We start from the raw sequence: 17,500 nt of genomic DNA on the forward strand, positions 1-17,500 counted from the left end.
AGTCAGGATACAATTAAGGTAATTGAGATCCATCAGTGCAGTTTTTAGTGCCTGAGGAGGAGAAGTCAGGTCATCACGGTTTCAGCTCACCTGTGTTGACTGCCTGATCCTCTATATAAACTGGTGGGAGTAAGTTTTCCTTTAGTTGAATTGTTTTTAGGTTGCATTTGGTTTAATTTCTCTTCACTTGAAATAAATTGTTACAACTCGTGAATGATCTCAGCTCTTTGTCACACCTTAAGACCTTGCTCTTCACAACTTAGAAAGCCATGACGTCCATTTTGGACCTGATTGCTGTCTAACTGTGATGACATTAGAGAGAGACAAGAAGGTCTTGAATGACAGATGGTGGTGAGTAACTAAAAAGAGAGGACCTTTATCATGCATTGTGTATCTCCAAACAGCACTGAATTCATTCTCTGCGGTGTTGGGAATCAAACTGGACAATAACTGAAAGAAAATATGAACATTGTACGTCTTATGAAGGAAAAAAATGTGCAGTTTGGCAGGTGACTCTTAAGTCTATCTAATGCCAGGATTTTATAGTACCACACGATCTAAGCCCAATAATAAACTGACATGATGTAAGGCGTCATGACAGATCAATCAGTGCCAGGTGTGATGATGTCTCCATTTGTGAGGTTGAATGAGCGAATGAGAGACATTTCACCTTTCTCTGCAGCGTGCCCCTACACTCACCATCTTTCTACTGCTGAGACAGGTGAAACAATAAAGTCGGTCCCAATACTTTACCAACTGATGATGGCAAAACGGTTCAGTTTCTCATGACTCTCAGCCAAATCATGGCAAGAATATATGACTCTGAAATGCAACACTTTTGTTTATGCTCCAATTGGTTCACAAATTTGTTTAAACCTGTGTTAGTGAGCACTCTTCCTCTGCTGAGATCATCCATCCTTCTGACAGGTGTGGAATATCAAACTGCTGATTAGACTGCATTAATATTGCACATGTGTGCCTTAGGCTGGTCATAATAAAAGGCCACTCTAAAATGTGCAATTATATCACACAGCACAATGCTACAGATGTTGCAAGTTTTGAGGGAGCGTGCCATTGGTGTGCTGACTGCAGGAATATCCACCGGAGATGTTGCCTTTGAATTGAATGTTCATTTCTCTCCCATAAGAGAAAAGTCGACCAAAGTCGTTTCTGAGAATTTGGCAGTACATCCAACTGGCCTCACGCCCGCAGGCCATGTGTAACAGGACCTCCACATGCAGCATCTTCACCTGTAAAATCGTCTGACACCAGCCACCCCGACAGTTGATGGAACAATCGATTTTCATATAACCCAATCATTTCTGCACAAACTGTCGGAAAACGTCTTGAGGAAGCTCATCTGCATGCCCGTCGTCCTTAACCTGACCGCAGTTTGTCGTCTTAACCGACTTGTGTGGGCGAATGCTCTCCTTTGATTGCGTTTGGCAATTTGGAGACATGTTCTCTTCACATATGAATCCGAGTTTTTTACGGCAGACGTCAAACAGCGTGCAAGGGGTCATGTGAGTGAGCAGGGATCGCGTGATGAGATCCTGAGGCCCATTGTTGTGCCATTCTTCCACTACCATCACCTCATGTTGCAGGATGATGATGATGCACCGCCCCATGTTGCAAGGATGTGTACACAATTCCTGGAAGCTGAAAACATCCCCGTTCTTGTGTGGGCTGCCTACTCACCGGACATGTCACCCACTGAGCATGTTTGGGATGCTCTGGATCAGCGTATTCGACAGCGTGTTCCAGTTCTTGCCCAGATCTAGCAACTTGGCACTGCCATTGAATATGAATGGACCAAGACTCCACAGGCCACAGTCACCAACCTGATCCACTCTATGCTGAAATGTGTTGCACTGCGTGACGCAAATTGGGGTCACACCGGATACTGACCTACTTAGATCTTTGATTTCAGCTGATGAAAAATGGGAGCAAAAACAAGTGTTGTGTTCATATTTTTGTTCAGTTAACATTAGGAATGTATTGGGCAAAAACAGCCACTAGAGTCAAATGTGAGATTAAAATGTGACTTAAAGTGAAATCAAAAAAAAGAATGAACTCCTTCTTCACTGTTCAACTGTTACTTCATTCCAGAAAAGATCACACAGCCAGAGAGGTCATTCTGGATCAAACTGTTACACAATATGTTGTAAACTCTGTATTCACTCTATGGGTATATTTGTTTTATTATTTTAATCTTTTTATTTTTATTTATTATCCATTCTTCTGTCATATCAAGCTGTTTCTGTCTCCAGCAGCTCTGATGTTGAGCAAGGCTACCAGCACTGCCAACAATGTGGCCATAGTGCGTGCGTGCGTGCGTGCGTGCGTGCATGTGTGTGTGTGTGTGTGTGTGTGTGTGTGTGTGTGTGTGGGTGTGTGTTCATAAACAATACAAATTCTCTAGTGAGACCCGTTTCTGTAATGAGACAGATGGGCCCTGCCTGGAGTTAGCTATCAGCACAACCACAGGCTGTGTGTGTGTGTGTGTGTGTGTGTGTGTGTGTGTGTGTGTGTGTGTGTGTGTGTGTGTGTGTGTGTGTGTGTGTGTGTGTGTGTGTGTGTGTGTGTGTGTGTGTGTGTGTGTGTGTGTGTGTGTGTGTGTGTGTGAGAGAGAGAGAGAGGTGTTATTCTCTTATTCCTAGCCTGCAGGCTTAATCAAAGAGGAGCCACAGATGTCTTATTGACATCAATTAGTTTCTGTCTCATGGCATACACACACGCACACACACACACATTCACACACTGATACACATGTATTTAGAGTGTGAACACACATCCACGTTTTCATTTCATAGAGTTGATGTGTTGAAATTGGGATTATTTATGGCCTCGTCTCAATGGGTTGAAGAATGCAGTCGTTTTTGTTTGAGTGCTAACTGCACAAATTCACAAAAACATACCAGTTCGATAGCTTGTTGCCTCTGTGCGTGTGTGTGTGTAAGTGTGTGTGTGTGTGTGATAAGTCTGACGAGACAGTACTGAAGACATCCATTAGCTAATGGATTTTTTCCCCTCTCAATTTTTTTCCTCTTTTTTTATCTCCCTCATCCTCCCTCCATCACCACATCACACTCACGGTGCTCTTAACCCCGTCAGGAGGAACCACACAAACACACCCTAATCCCCTCTCTCCTCCTCCCTCCTCCTCCATCCTCCTTCAGCTGGATTCAAAACCTTTATGTACACAGGCTATACATGCTGACAGCACGTCTTCTTTTGAGGTTTGGCTCTGCTCTCTGAACATTTTTTTTTTAATCAGGGCAGTGAAAAGGGGACAGAGGAGTTTTGCCCTTAAATGATGGTGAAACCGTTTTTTTAAACTTACATACGTTCAAAGTAAAGTGCCCCTTGGTGACCCTTGGTGGCCCCATTTTCATAAAGCAAAAGTGCCCTGAATGCCCTAATGGTAGAGAAAATGTAATGCAGTGCCCTCTTGGGTGCCCTTCCAGTGGAGAAAATGCACCGCAGTGCGATATTAGCTGCCCTACATGCTTCATGCATGCTGGTGCCCCTTGCAGCTTTTTATTTCTTTTTTTTGCACAGTCCCCCACTGTCACCGAACACATACCTCACCTTCCCATATCTAATTACATACAATACAATGGCACGTGCTTGCAAGTGAAAGGTTTGCATACATCCACCTGCTTGACACTTGGATGAATGAGTGTTCTGTTTGAGTAGCTTACCCTGGAGGTCCAGGACTAGAGAGCTTTGTCACTTGAACATAAACATATTTTGTCCGGGGGCACTGGCTGAAATAATTTCTACACTGTCACTGTCAGGTGGTTGAGGTCGACGGTTCACCCAAAAAAAAGAAGGTGGAGGAAAGAGGCATCAAGTTAACGACATCAGAAGATAAAAGGATGAGAGAGATGATAAATATGAGGATGTATGATTTAACAATCGAGAGCTGAGGAACAATAAAGTCTCATAGTGTGTGTGTGTGTGTGTGTGTGTGTGTGTGTGTGTGTGTGTGTGTGTGTGTGTGTGTGTGTGTGTGTGTGTGTGTGTGTGTGTGTGTGTGTGTGTGTGTGTGTGTGTGTGTGTGTGTGTGTGCATTTGAATGACAAGTGCTAAAGCTAAGTACAGGGTATGACACTCCCTCACTGCTGCCACTCCAAAAGCACTTGTAACACACTCTCACACATACTGAAACACACTCACTCACACTCATACCCACTCACTTAAGTGGAGGGTTTGAAATTGAGCTGGGACTTGGAACGAATACTCCAAACAATTATCGTTCTCTCCTGCGTCTAGTAATCCATTTCCCATGAATATATTCCCATCTGCCTCTTTTTTTCCAATCTTCCTCCCTCCATCCACCTCCTCTTCAGTTACACATTCTCACCTCCTTCTTTTCTCCTCCCTCACAGGTGATGGTGTCTTTCCCTCGGGCCGCGGACAAAATGTGACAATACAGCGATCATACTTCTAATTCATGGCGGCAGATGCCTGACACATAATGTCCACACTGTGGTTACTATGTACAAGCTTCAAGTGACACAAAATGTTGGAAAGATGTTGCTTCCTCCTGGAACAAATTATTGTGCAGTGATGAAATACGTGCAGTGATCATTTTAGTGTGCGAAGAAGGGAAAAACACTTATTTTTGTCTGTTTGAGGTTGAGTTTGTTTGTTGTGAATTTAGCATGCTAACATTTGCACAGCTGAGGCTGATGAGGAAGTTATTATTTGTGGTATTGGTCACAAACAAAAGTACTGGACAAATAAAACTTGTTGACCTGGTGAGGGCTCTGGATTAAAGGTCAGGGGATCATCTAAGTGATCACCGTTCATCCTGAAGAGGACATTGATATTTGAACCAGATTTCACCACAATCCATTCTAGTTGTCCAGATATTCTATTTTAAACGCGATTGTGCATTCTCATCATCTTACAAAAAGTTATGAACAAAGATTCTTCTTATATCTTATTAAATTAAGTATGAAATCTTACGAAATATGGCGTAAATGCTGTGAAACAGTGACATGAAGTGGATTTCAACGGTTACATGTAGCAACAAAAGGTCAAAGTTAGGGTTAGGGGTTGGAAAACATGTCACGGTTTGGCTTCCTACACTTGTTCCCTGGGGGTGAAAGTCCTGAGTTTTGGGACCCATGCACCATCCGACCATCCTCCCTATGAAGGTCTTATATTACATCACTTTATTTCCTTCTTTGGTCCGGATGTTATTTCTACAAGCTAATAAATATGTGGATTTCACATTACAGTGCATTACTTTGTGTGGTTATATGTACAGTGAATGAGAACAGCCTGAACACAAATACGAACCACACAAGATGAAAAGTCAGGGGCTCGCTAGACAGTAATCCTCAGTAATCCTCCTCAGTCATCCTCTGAAGATCATGAATGTCTGTAAAAATGTTAAGGCAATCCATCACATACTTACTGAGCCATTTCAGTCTGGACCGACGGACTGCCATTGTGATCCATGTTAGCGTGGCTGAATATCATCAATCAATAAAAACAAATCAATCAAACAAATTCTGAAAACATTTATTTAATTTACCAGTTGGTGCTTTTCTGGAAACAAAAGTCTCTTCTTTCATGCAGCTGCATCTCACTAAACGACACAGAAAGATCAATCTCCTCTGTTTTGTTTTGTTCTCATCTTGGAGTCTCTTGGCTTTTTATTTAATTTATCTCCAGCATCCCCCTTCATTGCCAGCTGATGATCTGTGAAGAATTAAATTGTCAGATTCCTGTTTTCTTAGTCACTAGTAATCTGGATCTGTGACATCACCGCTTACTACTTAATGATATCATAACACGCTGCCAGGAAGCTGAGATTATCAACGAGCTGATGCCCAGAAATGTGTGGTGATTGGCAGGGGTGATTGATTATGATATCATCCTGTTGATCTGCATTTTAAAAAAAGAAAAAATACAGCTCTTCTGGTTTGAATGGTGATGATGATCTCACTGTCATTGTGTGAAGGCTGTGTGCACATGTGTGTGTCGGACTACAGAATGTGGATATGATATCATCACGTTCCCGGTGGGAGTAATGCCTATCCCCGTCATCACAAGGATCTCTCACAGACCACACACAGTGTTCTGGCAGTGCTCTTGTCCAGCCGTCGTGTTAAAGGCCAGACGTAAAAGTCAAATGTCACAGTCGTGAGTTTCTGTTCACCTTGCAGAAACGCTTAATCCGTTCAGAGCAGACCTGAGCTTCTGCTCTGCTCCACATCAGAGACATCAGAGGACAGGAGAATCACGCTCTACAGGAATGAAGACAGAAGACAGAGTATCTCTGGAGTTTAAAGTGGATTTGTGACCTTTCTTTTTGTGATTTGTTGGTACCCCCACCTCTTTTCACAGTCATATATACAGTACACATATACAGTATATAAGAACGGATCACACAGGAAGCTGAACACACATTTTCTGAAGTAATATTCAACCAAAAACATTCTTCATTTTCTAGATTTTTTGAGTTGTCATTCTTGAAAGGTTCTCAGCTTTGATTATTGGCATTCAATGAAACAAAAAGGCCAGCACTGTCGTACTGATTTTATATTATAGTATACAGTAGTTTAAATGTTGATTTATACCTTGTCTACACTGGCCCTGTGAGAGCAGCAAGTCAGCAACACAACAGCACCGGCTGCAGTCACAGTGGATCTCTTCAGCTACAGCACTCAGGACAGTTTTCGCATTACTCACATACCCATGTGTAATCAATCATGCACAAATGAGACAAGATAAAAAAGACTTGAAGAGCGGCTTTGAATGAAAAATAAAAGCAACTCAAGTGTAGCGAGTAGCTTGTTCATTCGCAAAATGTATAAATAAGCAACTGAAGGTGCCACTTTCTCAATTAATTATGTTGATTTGTGCCAAACAATAAGTATAGGAACAGCAACACACCTGTGAGCCAGACCTTTGCACCTCTCACAGTTTTGTTTCAATTCAATTCAATTCAATTGTATTCATACCCTGGTCTAACTTAGCCCCTGGTCTAACTTAGCCCCTTTTCACACACACACATTACCCCACAGTATTTCACTGAAACCCACCCAATAACATGCCATCTCATTGTAAACATAACCCATCCCACACCGCAGATGAACAGACTTTTGTAACTTAAAATAGCAATACTGACATAAAGATGGCCATGAAGCAATCCACAACACTTCAAGTAGAAGTAAAGTTACGCTAATGTTTAGATGTGTTTAGGTAAATCACTTTAGCTGTTTAGCAAGCAAAATAAATGAACGCCAAAAGACTCACTAACGCCAGTGGCTCAGTGGTGTCCCTGTCCCCGTGGTCTCTCCGATGGCATGAAACACCAGTAGTCTGAAAAATGGCTGCACAGGAAATTTAGCTGTTTTTCAGAGGTATATTTTACAGCTGGTTCCATACATTTTTTTAATAAGTGTGGACAGAGAACGTCAATGTGACAAGATGGTCTGATGCTGGCGTAACATTGACACGGTGTAACACCTCCCTTTGAACCCTGCTGACGCAACGCTGGGTGAAAACCGTGGACAGAAGCCACAAAACTGTTACTGAAGTTTGTGTCAATTACCCCCTCCAAGACTTGGCCGAAACGTTTGATATTCTGTTCTGAACAAAATTCTTCTTCCTGCTGCAGGAAAACTTAAACCGCATAACTTACTGTGTCTCCATAAAATTTTATCACTAACTTCCAACTTGCCAATATCCATTGATTGGAAGAGCAGATGTAGCATTTTGACCTGAGTCTACATTGAATCCACACCGTGTTCTTTCATTGAACAATAAAAAGTAGAAAAACAGACACGTATTTATGAGAAATATGCATCACTTCAACCTCTCAGGGCAGAGCTCACTCCCCCATAATCCTCTCTATCTCCCTGAGTGTTGCTGTTGAAGCCAAGCCAATTGAATAATGCCTCTGCCCAGTCAACCGTGTGTTTGTGTGTGAGCGTGTGTGTAACTGAACCCTGGATTTTAGCTAATTTGTGAATATTTGAGCAGAGGGAGCTTACAGCACATAAACACACACAGTGTTTTTATAGTTTCTCAACATAACCTCAGTGCAGCCCTCTGAAGCTCTGTGCTGCCAGCTGAGTGCTCAGGCAGGAGGTCTGCAGACTCCGCTGACCCCCTCAGCGACCCCTGGGAGCCTTTTGCAGAGAACCGTTGCTGGAGTGTGTAACATCGAGCACTGTTCAAGGTTTGATCTCCGACTGCTCTCCTGCTGCAGTAAACACAGAAACACACCACCAGGGATCGAACAGTTATCAATAGTTCATCAGCTGCCATGAACTTTAACCCTTCGCGGCAGAGCTACAGTTGAGCCGACCCAGTATCTTTTTGATGCATCATCTTATCTAAAAAAAAAAGAATTTTAATTTGCTTTTTCAGCATTACTTTATTTAAATTGCTTGAATAAAAACTGTGTGTTTTTGATGAAAGCTAAACACCCTTTATAGAACTTTTTTAACTCTTCTGATTCTGTTCTACTGTTTTCAGCACTATGTTCCAACAGACTAAAAGTTTTTACCAGAAGTAGAGAAGAAGTAGGAAGAAGTCAATGGGTTGATGCTTGAATGAAAGGTCCAGAGGCACAGGCGAAGGCATGGACAGCCTCTGATTGGTTGAACTTTCAACAAAGTTACATGCAGCCTAAAAAAATCTTTCTCTCACTGCAGCCCACAACAAAAAAGTTGACAGAAAGTTCTGGTCCAAACATGTCTGAGAATTGATGACTGTTCAGTATAGTGGTAGAAAACTATGGAAGACCAAACCATTCAGACAGACAACACATCAGAAAGAGGAAAATCACATAAAGAGCTCTGTGTTGGTGTGTGTCGAGGTATTTGTGAGACAAAATCCACGCTGGTTTGAGTAAAACCGTCTGAGCAATGACTTTGAAGGCTTATTGATGTTTGTTCAGATCAAACAAAGCAAATTTTCACCTTGTGTTGCTCACTACTGGAGTGTTTTTGAATTATTTCTGAAGCCAGCTAACACTTAGCCTCATGAGACCATCCTGATCTTGCGAGCTCCATTGTATTTTACTCAAATATCAGTCTGGTAACGTGCAACGGGGGGAAAATTTGAGCAGTTTGCCAAGCGAACGTCCAATCAGCATTTGAGTGAGTTTGAGTGTGACGCAACGCAAATCAGACACATTTCCCAAAACATCTCCGAACAAGAGCTCCCAGATGGATAGGCTGAGCAAATGCGCACATGCGACTCAATCCATCTGTCGGAGTCCGGTTAGCTAACACTACTGCTGACTTGGTTTATTCTAGAGTCAAACCAATAGCTGGAATTAAGTAACAAATATGTTCAGAAATTACCATTTGGTCTTACGGCTTCACTCACTTTTCTCCAACCTTCGCCAGGCCTAAATTCCTGGAACATACATGTTTTGTCTGAACACACCTTCAAACTCCATACTTATAATACTATGACTATACTATATCTTATTACAAAGTTGAGACAACACTTAGACAAGATTAGTTTTATGGGGGGGTTTTTTGTAGAGATTTTTTAGAGTTACAAACCTGATATGATTTTAACTAAAGAGTCCACGTTTTTTTTTATGTAGATGGCTCTTTTTAATATGGAGAAACATTCACAAGACAGACAATCAACAGAACAGAAACAGCACACTTTATGGCTGACAAGAGCGCTTTAACAGACTTCCTCACTTCCTTATCTGCACGCACACAAATGCATAAGTCACACTGTAGGTCCACAAACTCAAGTCCACAACGCCACGTACACAAATATGTGTATGCCATACTGTATGCACACACACTCTCTCTCCCACACAGAAGTGGACACACACACACACACACATACTCTGACACACTCACTTCCAACTGAGTTGTTTTTCTAAGGGGTGTTTATGTAAAGGAAGTTGGATCCTGAAACTCGCAGCCTGCATACTTCACATTTATGAAGGTTGGAAATGGTCTGACTGCTGATATGATTACACCAAGAAGCAAGCAGTGAAAAGCTCTGACATTCTCATATGGAAGCCATTATCCTTTCTCTACAATACTTTCTCTCTCTATTTATCTTCACCTTTTCTTTTACCCCCTGTCTCCCCATTCTCAGACAATCTCTCGCTCATTCTTTTATTTTCTCCTCTGTTTTCTTTCTTCTCAGTTAGTCACATGTTGTTTGTGTTTATGAGTGTTTGCTTTGCACGAGCTGCATGTGCGTGTATCACACACCTGCTGTGAATTGTTTTATGTAGATACCAGCATTAGAAGTGAAGCGCATGAATACACACATGCAGGGAAATAGTTTGTTTAACAGCTAGTTGGCCTGACTTTCCTTTCCTCTAGGCATTAAAACCCCATGATTCACTAACACCCCACCAGATCTGTGCGTTTGTGTGTGTGTGTGTGTGTGTGTGTGTGTGTGTGTGTGTGTGTGTGTGTGTGTGTGTGTGTGTGTGTGTGTGTGTGTGTGTGTGTGTGTGTGTGTTTCCTCTCATAAGCCCCCTCCACCCATCAATCCACTCCCAAATGACATCAGAAGAGTGAGGAGTGAGAACACAGTCCATGACTGACAGAGACCAGGACGAGAGAGGGGATAAACCCTGATGTGTGCTTGCGTGCGTGCGTGCCTGCGTGCCTGCGTGCGTGCGTGCGTGCGTGCGTGCGTGCCTGCGTGCGTACCTGCGTGCGTGCCTGCGTGCGTGCGTGCGTGCGTGCGTGCGTGCGCGCGTGCGCGCGTGCCTGCGTGAGAGACAGAGAGAGAGAGAGAGAAAGCTCTCACGCCCTCGATGCTGTAATGACACAATCATCTTTGGCTGAGCAGAGTTAGTGTAGACAGAAGACCCATACACATACACACAATCACAGAGAGTGAGATCCACCCTGCCTGACTGCAGCTTGGTTTCCAAACATTGCATCAAATTCCCAGAAATATGACAAGAGAAACCTGAGAAGTCAGAGCGAGTCTGTCGCTGACCTCTAAGTCCTGCACAGACTGAGGAGTCACAAACTAAACTCATTTTAAACTTATATTTTACCTGAAATACGTATGAAACGTATCACACACCCTCAAACTACTATTGTGATTTGTTACAACGCCTGTCTTGTTTTAGTTCTGGCAGTCATTTCCATCACTTAGACAGGCCGAACAACGCCCCTTAACTGTCATTATCACAACAAAACAAAGTCCAGTATGGCAACATGAAAGTTCTAGATACATTCCAATTAAAACAGATTTGTATTAATGCATAATAATGTCCACAATTAAATAGGCCCTGGCCTGGATTTCTGCACATACCGGGGCGAACCTTGTTAGGCCGTCAGTTCATTAAAGGCATCTTTCTGGCATTTTTACACTTTTCTTTTGTAATTTTCAAATTATCCTAATAAGTGTATGGCACACTTAAATGTAAAATAAATCCACCAGGTGTTAAAAACTATCAATATTCAATTCTCATATATTTCTGACAAACGTAAAAAGACCAATCATTTTATTCGGTCCGAAATAAAAAAAAAAATGCAAATTCGGGGTAGGTTTATCTCCCCTGAATTCACTAGTAGGAGGTTTTACTTTGATAGCAATCCAGTGCACTTTGCCTAGTTGGAGGTACGAAACTTCGGACATCCCATGGCACTTGAACGCAGTATTTCTCTCTCACCGCACATCAGGGGAGGAGGGAGAGCCAGAGGTCAGGCAGGGGGGAGAGGGTGGGACATTTGAGGGAGTGCTCTAACTGAGAGATGCAAGAAAGGTAAGAATTGCTTTAAAGGCTGTCCACACCAAGAACGATTTCTACAGGGTTTTGAAAATATTTTTAATTCAAGTGGATGGCACACCACAACTATAACTATAACTATAGCTAATTGATGCAATGCAGAAGATGAGGGACATGTGGGGCTCCGATAAAGCTGGAGCATGCAGAGCGTGCTCGGCGTTGCTGATTACAGAGTGTTATCGTTCTTCAGTGTGGATGCTTCCATTGTTATTGTTACAGTTATCAATATGGTTTTAGTTCTTGTGTGTACGGCCCTTTAGTCTAACATGTTTTTCAGACACTTGAAAGACAGGTTATTTTTTCTTATTATTTCACTGCTGTGAGCCAATCAGATTGCTTGATTTCAGCTACCCATTTTAAATTTACTAACACGATTGATGGCAAAAAATACAAAAACAAGATTCAAGTTGTAATGAACTGGAATTATCCTTTACAATTTCTGATGGTAGAAAATTAAACTACAGTACATGTTATTTTAGAAGCTCCAGTGGCTGTTTAAAATAGAGTAACAAGATAAATGCTGCTCTCAGTATAAAAAAAAAAAAAAACAGATGTAATGTACATGTTAGAAAACCCTGAAGTCTTTATAAAAATAAAAAAAAACATGCTGTGGTCTGTCCGTCTCCCATAAATAGAATAGACCAGAGTCTATTTATGAAAACCTTCACATTTGCAACACAATAGTTTGAGGTCTACCACATATCGCCACCAGAGAGGAGCAGGAGGTAAAGAAAGAAAGACTACACGAGCGGAGACACTTGGAGAAACAGAGAGACAAAATAATATCCAATGTGGAGTCATATGCCTCCTGCACTGGTGGGTATCCCTGGAGTCTTACATTGTTTTAGTCCTGTGGTTGCAGCCTCCGCGTTGGGTTCTGGTTTGAGTTAGGTCTGATATGTTACCCTATTAAAAACATTGGCAATACAATAGGATAGCCTGTGAATGTGGTGTATGTGTGTGTGTGTATGTGTGTGTGTGTGTGTGGGGGGGGGGGGGGGGCAGGACAAATGAGCTGAGAAATGTCTGTTTGTTTGTTGTTGAGAAGAAGAAGGGAGCGTTATGACATATGAGTTCATTTAGGGATCTCATTTCTTAAGTCTCACACACTTTCCTCTCTCTGTGGATTTGCACGTGCCGGCTTGTAGTGTGTTTGTGCGTGAAAATCCAGCAAGCAAGAGGGCGGGGCTTTTCTCCACCCTGTGGTGTGATTGCTGGTTTGTTGTCCTTGTTGATGGATTGATCCAGGCTGATCTCCTGTGGTTGGTTGAAGGGTTAATCCATCATTCACCTGTCCAGGTGCACCACAGACATTTACTCACCTAATCTAACTTCTCGTGCTCGTCCTGCAACTCCTTTCATCTCCTCCTCCATACACCTCAAAACTATTAGTTCCCTTTCTTATTTTAATCTGCTTACATTGTTCAGCTCTTTGCAACCTCTTATTGGCCTTACACTACAATATTCAATATGTCTGACATGCTTTCACACATCCTCAGAACCAGAGGCGATTCTAGAGTCTGTTGGGGCCCTGGGCAGACATTTACAGGGGCCCCCTTGAACTAGCGTCCGTCACCTTTATGTTATAAATATTACCAAAGTGCACATTTTTGTTATTTTCAAAATATAATAAAAACATTAAAAAACAGAAAAAATAAAGAACAATAAAAACTTGGGTGGAGTCAGGTGGGGTCATGTCTCCTACTGTCATTGCAAATTTCCACTGCTGTAGTTTAAAGCCCCTAAACACCCACACAGGTGTTTTCAGTTGTTGTGGCTGATTAGACCTCTGCTTGGGTTGAAGGTGGGCGGGGCTTTGATGAGAGTTTGATGGGAATTTATGAGGTCATAAATGTCCGTCTACCACTAAGAATGATAAAGGTGTACTTTGTCCCGCCTTAACAGGTGAAACAAAGCTAATAGGAGACTCAGGAAGATGTCAATCAATCACAGTAGACACACCCACACAGACCTGAGAACAGGTCTAATCAACTAGTTAACTGAAAACACCTGTGTGGGTGTTCAGAGGCTTTAATGTTTGTCAGCCCTTAGGAGGCCTCCTACTGGCCTGGGGGGGCTCCAAACAGTTATCTACCTTGCCCGCAGGTAAGCGGTACCTCTGCCCAGAACACAATCAAAATGCTCTGAAATTGCAGTTTATTTTGTGGTGATGGAGGGGTCTGCTTGCTGACCTGAGATCTGCACTGAAAATATGCTCATTAAATAGATAAAAAAAACTAAAGACTGACAGCCTACACATAATGCAAGAATGATGGCGCAGCTGTGTTTTACACAGTTCAGACTATAATCCTTATTTTAATAACTTTAAGCACTGGCTTCATTGACGTCGGAAAAGAAGAGCAACATGCTTGTGTGTTCCCTGTCGTTTTGAGCATATATCTTTTCTCCTGTGAATACACACTGAGCTTTTTTTTGTAAAAAAAAAAAAAAAGAAAGAAACTGTGCACATGCTGCACATATTTTGTGGTCTTGTAAGTAGAGTGTGGTAGCACAGCTGCCAGAAGACAGGCACTAAAAATGTATGTTTCGGACATCGGCCTGTCACATGGTTTACATTGATACGAGTTAATACAAGTAGAATATGCTGCAATCTCCTCTCTGGCAGATCATATGAAATAATTTGCCTCACATGTCTGTCTTTCGGAATTATGTCCAATAACGACCTACAGTACACATAGACGGAGATATTTTTGGCACGCACAGTGCATATAGCAACTGGATGTCAGAGCATAGGATCACCCACGTTGCAGCGACGGAGCAGCTTTTCAAGGTGTTGCATTGGCCTCGCTTGAATTCCAGCATTCCTGATCAGCACCTGTAATTGTCTGGCACCTTTCTCTGGGGTGACTCTGAGGTAGAAGCGCAGGTTCGAGTTATGAATTCCTCCCATCTGGATGGTTGGCATGATAAATATTCAGCAAACGACAGCATTTGATTATCCAACACAAATAGCATTTCAGTTTGCATGACTGCAGTATAAACTCATTTTAGCAGCAACAACTGTGAAAATGTCTTGTGCATTTTAACCTCATTGTAGGAAACTTCAATTCTATTTTATAAATACAGACACACATATGCACAAAAGACCAACCACATGTCTCCAGTCTTCTTTAATAACAACCTCTTCCCTAATTCCCTTTCTCCTTTACCTCCATCACCCCTCACCCTTTTACCCCGGGCTTCCCTCCACCCCTTGTCCAGTTCAATATATGTTGTAGACCAATGTTGGTGGTGGTCCAAAGAAAAAACACCTACCACACACACATACACACACACACACACACACACACTCAAGCGTGCACTGTGAGGGTGGTAATCCCACTTTCTGTGAACCATGTGGAAGCCATTGCTGTGTAATCTGTTGTAATTGTGCTCTCTTCGAGAGAGCTGGTCTACATTACATACTTTGTGTGTGTGTGTGTGTGTGTGTGTGTGTGTGTGTGTGTGTGTGTGTGTGTGTGTGTGTGTGTGTGTGTGTGTGTGTGTGTGTGTGTGTGTGTGTGTGTGTGTGTGTGTGTGTGTGTGTGTGTGTGTGTGTGTGACAACTGCTAAGGAGACAACACAGAGGGAGAAAGGGATAGAGAAAGAAAAGATTTTTAGAAAAGAGAGTGAAAACCAGCGCGATGAGAAATTATTCACATGTTATGTTAATTAAACACTAAACGAATAATAACTATACTCAATGAAATACTTTATAACCTAAAGTGCATTTAGTGCATTAAACATGCCAGTGATCGAGCTCTAGCTATACATAGTTATACATTCAGACCGGGACAATCACACAAACTGATTCACCATTACACACAAAGATTGCATAATTACAGATAATGGATTGAGGTCTGCGAGTACTCTGAACGTAAATCTTGTGCGCATGTAAGACCTCACTCTGTGTGGTTTACCTATAAACAAGCTGAAATGTGCCATGTAATATATGCTGCATGGTTCAAGTAATAATCCAAAGAAGCTTCAAGTGGGTCTAAAAAGGAACAAGTGAATTGGAAAATGCATGTCTTATAACATGTGGGTTATAATACGTGGCTGATTAAACACAGAGTTTAAATTATAACACAATATTCTAAAGTACCTTTTCTCATTTCAGTTTAAGCAGAATGGCAAACTGACAGGTCAGTACAGAAGGTAGGTTCACATTTTTTCAAGTCTGTCTGAAAACAATGCTGAAATGTATTTGAAGGCTGCTTCAATTGTTCCCCTCTTCAAACTAGCCACAAAGGAATCCCTTTTTAAAGTATTTTAAATATAAAATATTATGGTCCATGGTCCACAAAAATGTTTATGAAGTTCAGCTGAAGCTCTTTAGCCGTTTAAGTTAGACTAAACAAGTGGGTATCAACCAAGGTTTGGGCCTTTCTAGTATGAAATTCCCTTTTTTGTGCTTCCATGGACAGTGTTTCCTTGCTGAGCAACAGCACATTATATAGGATTATAAGACAATGTGGTAGTTACAATGTACATGAAGGGAGTGAAAGCAACACCAATTTTTCCCAGGATGCTTTAATATTTTTTTTAAAAAACAAAACTTCTGCCATGGAATTAACTCAAAAAACTGTCATAAATACATAAAAAAAATTAGTGGCTTTAAGTAAGGCAAGGTGGCAACAGTCACAATATGTATCCTTAATAAATCCCTTTTTGTGGAAAATGTTCACTCTGTTTGTTATGTTATCACACGTGTAGGAAATACACACATGCAGTGGACAGATGTCAGAGTGAGAGGGCTGCCCATGGAAAGGGCGCTCCTGACTAGTTGGGGATTCGTTGCCTTGCTCAAGGAGGTGAACTGACGCCTGGCACTCCATACATATTCTGTGCTGGGTCTTGAACTGGTGACCCTCGGTTCCCAGGCCAAGTCCCCACTGACTGAAGGCTGACTCAGGGCTACCCCAGTGCATTGACAAGTGACTCCAAAGACAAAATGGCAGTGTATGATGAGCTGGGATGAGGATGGGCTGTTCCTGAGTAGGACGGCTGTCAGGGAGAAGATCTATCATTAACACAAAGCAGAACTCAAATAACCAATATGCATGTCTCGTACAGTGTGTGATGCAGTGCAGTAGAAGTCCAGTTGTTTTGCAGATGAAGGTAACGAAAAACTTTCTGAGAAGTCCAGTCAGCTACCTGCCTTATCCTCGCTGGTCTGAGATCAGAGTGGAGCCTCCTGGTGCATCACTCACAGAAACTGCTCACCGGTCAGCCCTGCCAATGCTGCAGTGATCGATGCATTGAGTTCCTGGCTGCTCACTCACCTTCATCCATCCTCAGGAGAGAGCAGAAGAGAGAGAACAGAAAGAAAGATGTTAGCATCAAGAGAGAAGCCGAGCTGGAGAGAAGAAGATAGTTAGGAAAAAAAACCCATCTCTCAGCGTCCTGCAGAGTGAGATAAATAGGAAGAGCAGTCTGATACATGAGCTGATGAATGATTGAGCTAACACTTCCCCCAATAGCCTCCCATCACCTTCCTCTTCTACACACATCCTCACTCCCTCTGTTTATTTATTTACCTCAGCAGAGCAGCGTGGGACCAGAGAGGAGAGGTGATGAATGGAACGGAAAGTCATACAAGGCAGGAGCCGCATTTGGACTCTGATTGTAGGAGTGTGTGTGTTCTTTTATCCTTGTGAGAACCAGTTTCAGGCCTTTCCACTTCTGACACGCTTGTAAAGTGATATAACGTTGGTCAGTCGACACTTCTTC

This window comes from Echiichthys vipera (assembly GCF_963691815.1).
Source record: "Echiichthys vipera genome assembly, chromosome: 14".
Taxonomy (NCBI): Eukaryota; Metazoa; Chordata; class Actinopteri; order Perciformes; family Trachinidae; genus Echiichthys; species Echiichthys vipera.